Below are 6,000 nucleotides of genomic sequence, written 5' to 3'. Positions count from 1 at the left end.
TGACTGCTTTTCTGAAGGTGGGGAGCTTAAATCCCGGTAACCATATGTTGGCTCACAACCATCTGTAATGAGTTCTGATGCCCTCTTCCGGTGTGTCTGAAGACAGCTACAGTGCACCTACATATAATAAATAAATAAATCTTAAAAAAATAGACTTTAAAGCTCATCCCCAGCAACACACCTCCTCCAACAATAACACACCTACTCAGATACAGCCACACACACCCACGATCCAGTTCACCAGCTGGGGATTGTGCACTCGGATATTTGCGCTGACAGGGATAGGAGGCACTCTGGCTCAAACCACTGTAGATAGGTACCATTACTAATCCCATTTTACAGATGAACAAACTGAAGCTTAGAATTCCAGAGGCCCACACTGGCTGGGAACCTGGTATAGCTGATTTCAGATTTGTATTCAGGAGAACCTTGCATGTGGCATGCCCCTACCTCAGCTTCTAACATGAGAAGTCTAAGCAGGGCTCTAGTTCATGTTCAAATCCAACCAAGAGGAGTAGGGCTTAAACTGAAGATGTAAAAGTTGTTGCTGGGACTGTGAAAGCAAATTCTCTGTCGTCCATCAGGGAAATGAGCAACACTATGGAGGGAAAAATCCTTGAGGACTTGGGTGACTCTCTTCGTCTTGTGCTGGGGAATAGTTTTGTGGTAGTGTACTTAGCAAGGTCCTATGTTCAATCGCCAACAGAAGTAAAGATAGGAAAGAGGCTGAGAGGGAGGTTGGGAAGGAAAATTAATCTACCTAAAAACCAGATGACATTCTCATCATTGAACCGAATGCGTATGGGGACTGAATTTGGTTATTGATTGGCAAGAATGAAAACACAGCTCTTCCTTCCCACACAGAAGACAACATCAGAGTTGGCGTCTCTTAAATGAAAATATTTCCTTGGCTGTCTCTTAGCTACATATTTTTAGCAAAAATTAAATATACACTGTGAACCCCGCCTCCAGTTCTTGATTGGGAATAGACTAATTCCAATGTGACTTCAAAGGAACAGTCACAGACTTCCCTTCCCCAGGCCATTTTGAAGCACTCCTGGGCTCTTTAACCCTTTATCTCAAAGTTACCTTTTCCTCTCAGAAAACTAAGAATTGAGAAACCTGTACTGTTCTGTTTTTTTGAGGCCTGACTTTGAACTCATAAATCATTCTCTATTCCTTCCTCTAGGCCTTCATGTGGTAGCCTGAGCCAGCTTTTCCTCCTGTGGTCCTAACTGAAGGCAAAGGGCAATGAATTAGCTGTGCTCCAACGCTAGAGTTTGGAAAGGTAGCTCCCTCCATCCGCAGTGCGCAAGCATGAAGACCTGAGTTAGTGTATGCAGAGCCCACTCAAAATGCAGCAAGGTGATTCAGGCCTTTACTCCTAGAACTCGGAAGGCAGAGGCAGATGGAACTCTGTGAGTTCAAGACTAGCATGGTCTATGGAACTAGTTCCATGACAGCCAGGGCTACATGGAGAACCTTTGTGTCGAAAAGTCAAAAACAAACCCAAACAAAACAAAGACGGCAGACAAGGTGACCTTGCGTCTGTAATCCCAGTGCTGGGAGGTAGAGAACTCAGATGCTGATCTTTGGGGATTGCTTAGTGAATCACCAAGCTCCAGTTAGAGACTCCTGTCTCAGGAAAAATGTATGGGGCCAGCCATATGGCTCAACAGGTAAAATTGCTTGCCACCAAGTCTGATGACCTGAGTTTGCTCCCTGGGTCCCACGTGGTAGAAGAGGATTGGGCTCTGCAAATTCTCTCTGACCTCTGACCTCTACATTCATGCTCTTGCACCCTTCCCCATGAAATAATAAACAAACAAACAAATGTAAGGAAAAAACTGAGAACAACAAAACCAGGAGCTAGAGATGGCACAGCAGTTAAGGCCTCATGCTACCCTACAGAGGACCTGCGATCAGGTCCCAGTGACTCAGGACTTCAATTCTAGGGACTCAGTTGTATTCTTGTGGCCTCCTGAGACACTGCACATGTGTGGTACACATTCTTACATTCAGGTGAACCACTCATACACATAAAATAAGAATAAATCTCAGAAACAAAAACAAACCAAAAATATATTGCTGGAGAGGTAGCTCAGCCATTAAGGGTCCCTGCTGCTCTTACAGGGGCTACACTCAGTTCCCTGCACATACATGTACAGGTACCATACAAGCATGTGGTAAGCATGTACACATGTAGGCAAAGAATTCATGCATAAATGTAAATAAATATTTAAAAAACCCACTAAGGTGAAGAATGATTGATGAAGATACCCTATGTCTGTCTTCTGGCCTCCACATGTGCACTACATGCACATGTGTGCATTTATACGCACACATACACAAACACACATATGAGTATTCATACATGCTACCTTAATCATAGCTATCTCTATAATATTACAGTAATCACCCCCCCACACACACATACACACACTCACTCCTATTTTTGAGGTCCCTGTGGCTAACTGTTAACTGGCTGTGGCTGTTCTCTAAGCTCTACCAATCAGAAGAAGACTCTTACCCTACACCTTTCTGTCTGTTTGATGGAAAGAGTTTTGGGTATAAACATGATATTGAAAACAACACAGTAAACATTTGGTCACCAGACCACAGGCATTAGGCTTGCAACAGCAATCCTCATCCCCTTTTCCCCAAGGAGGAAGCTTTGATTTGTGTAACTACAGCCACTTGCTCCTGGTTGCACAGGATGGAGCTGAGATCTAAGATGTCGTGGTTACCTGCATAGACAGACAGACAGGGTTCTGAGGATCTGTGCAACTCCCGCAAAATCATGACCACGTTTTATTTCTGTGTCTTGCTCTGTTCTGAAAAGTTCAGAGTGTGAGTTTATAGAAGCCAACGGAGTAAAGAAGGGTCCCCAGAGGGGAATTCTGGGAACAAGTGAGAGGGTGGCACTGAGATAACCCCTGAGTGACTCAGGGCACACGCCAGTCAAAAGGTAAGCCATGAATCCACTCATGACAGCAAGCTATAAAACAGAAGGGTGACGCCCGGGCAGCCATTTCCAAGTCCCCTGAGGACCCTGACAGGATTTACTAGATGTCACAAGCTTTACGTAAAATTATAGGCAGAGGAGAGACACTGAGCAGCCTCTTTCCATCAAACAGACAGGAAAGGTGTAGGGCAGAAGAGAGGCTTGTTCTGATTGATAGAGCTCAGAGAGCAGCCATAACCAGTTAAGCAGTTAGCCACACAGGGACCTCAAAAATAAATGTGTGTGTGTGTGTGTGTGTGTGTGTGTGTGTGTGCGCACATACATGTGGCAAAAGCAAAGGTATGGGGCTTTAAAATATCAATGACACTTTTAAACTATCAATGATATTTTTAACATATCAGTGAAACTGCTGGAGCCAAATCTCAGATGAGAATGCATGTTGTGGTCACCCTGCATTATTAAAGCAGGTTCCTGCTGGATTCACGAAGTCCCAGGTCTCTGGTAACTTCCAAAAAACATGCTCACATTGGTTTGAGGTCTTAAAGAACCTCCTGGATCCTCTAAGAAAGAACACAATGGCCTGGTTGTGTAGTTGAGTTGGTAGAGTGCTAGTTGTGTGTTTCATACTTACTTAGCATTGTGTAAAACTATTCATGGTGGTGCACGCCTACGATCCTAGTGAAGCCTGGAAGATTAGGAGGCCAAGGTTAGCCTCCAATGCACAATGGGTTCAAGACGAGTGTGGGCTGCATAAGACCTTGTCAGAAGAAAATTGTTAAAGGAAAGAAAGAGAGAAGGTAGTGACTGTGTGCTGCTGCGGTAGAACAGAGGCTACCAGTCTGCTGCCCTTTGCCCTGGCAAAGCTCTACCAGTGGGAAGCATGCAGAAGTCCCTGAAACAGAGCCGAGTGATCTAGATCACAGGGTAAGGAACAGAGCTAATAGACTCACTGCTGAGAGTGAGAATAGGGCAAGCCTGGAGCTTGGGGTGGGATAGGAGCAAAAAACCAAACACCCCAATTCCACCAGGTCGAAGACAGAGACACAAAAGGAAGATGCCGGGTAGGGAGAGACACAGGTGCAAAGCTTGCTGCTGCAGATGATTTTGTATTTTACAAGACTGTGTGTGTGGCCTTCACTTTGCAGCTTGGGATGTTTATTGCCTAAAAAGTGTTACCTATGGGGCTAGAGCAATGGCTCAGCGGGTAAAGACATTGCCTCGCAGCATGAGGATTTGATTTTAAATCCCTAGAACCTGTATATAGCTGGGTACAATAGCTCAAACCTGCAGCCCCGTTGTTCCAAATGGAGATGGAGAGTCTCGAGAAATTGACAGGCCAGCTCTCCCGAGGTACACAGGAGCAAACAACAAGGAGATCCCGTCAGAAGCAAAGTGAAAAGTCAGGACAAACACAGACACAGACACAGACACAGACACAGACACACACACACACACACACACACACACACACACACAGAGAGAGAGAGAGAGAGAGAGAGAGAGAGAGAGAGAGAGAGAGAGAAAGTGATATGTTAAACCCCTCACTACATATTCAAAGTATGTGCAAGAACATATGATACACTTAACACACCTGATCTAAGGATATTCTACCGTCACCCAAGCTATGAACAGCACCTTACAGGTGGGTACAACCAGTGTAGTTGTCAAGATGACTGAGACCCTGAGGATTTCCTTGACCAAGTGGCCGTTCCTGGTCCAAAAGGATGCTTCAGAGTAAACCTTTTTTATTTCTTTGTTCACAAAGAAGAATGACAACCATTTTTAAAACACTTGTAGAAATTGGGATTCTGGTCATGTGATAACCTATCATGCTATCACTTTGGCCAACAGCAGGGCAGCTGGTGCTCAAGTAAATAAGCCACAGCCTTTGTGACGTTCAATAGCCCTGAGTGGGTTCCTTGTGGGTCTTGCTTGCTGCACTGAAGCAAGTGTCTTTCTGGAGAGGGTATATGTAGAAAAAGCTAAGATGGAGAGATGGTTCAGAGGTTAAGAGTACTGACCTCTCTTCCAGAGACCCTGAGTTCAATTTCCAGCAATCTCTTGATGAATCCCTTGGGGTTGGAGAGATGGCTCAGCGGTTAAGAGCACTGACTGCTCTTCCAGAGGTCCTGAGTTCAATTCCCAGCAACCACATGGTGGTTCACAACCATCTGCAAGGGGGTCTGATGCCCTCTTCTGGTGTGTCTGAAGATAGCTACAATGTACTCATATATATGAAATAAATAAAATAAATCTTTTGGAAAAAAAAAAGAAAGAAAGAAAGAAAAGGAAAAAGCTAAGACCCTAGAAGTCACAAGTGTTAATAAAACATGACATTGCACCAGGTGAAGTTAGAAAAGAAATTTGATGTTTATTGGGTCACTGTCTCCACATCACTGGAACAAAGCATAAACAATTCTTGCAAAATTTCCTGCTGAAATCATGTGTGGTGATGCACTCAAAAGCTGAGGCAGGCGGACCATGAGTTGGAGGCTGGCTTAGATCACAAAATGAGACTGTCTCAAATAAACACATATATTAAGGGCACGTCCCTGCCAGTTGCTAAGGACAGTGGTTTGAGAGCCTCATAGGAAGGCAGGCCCCTGGAGCATGATATCGGCAGCCTAAGGATTCGCTCGGACTTCTCCATGGCTGGCAGCTCATACATGGTTCTTTAAGCTACGGTCTTGACAGGCCAAGGAAAACCTCCCAGTGACAATGAACAGATCCTTTCTTCGGGTGTTGGTGTATTTACAATCACTAAGGAGTGTCCTTGCTATGTGACATCTGTTTCTAGGTACTTCATTAGCAGCCTTGCTTCAAGATAAAACACAGTGCATTAAACAAAAAGCTGAAACACTTTTTAGAAAGTGTTCGTGGCCTTGGCAGTGGCCTTAATGGTTTGATGGGTGCATTCTTGTCCCCAAACTCCTCAAGATGTTCACACTGGGGGAGGACAATTGTCCCAAGACAATTACACTTCAATAGATTTTGTGTGCCATTGTATTTGATGGTGTCCTTCAACATAAACTGTG

The sequence above is a fragment of the Apodemus sylvaticus genome, chromosome 14 (assembly GCF_947179515.1).
Source record: "Apodemus sylvaticus chromosome 14, mApoSyl1.1, whole genome shotgun sequence".
NCBI lineage: Eukaryota > Metazoa > Chordata > Mammalia > Rodentia > Muridae > Apodemus > Apodemus sylvaticus.
This window is presented reverse-complemented; position numbering follows the sequence as displayed.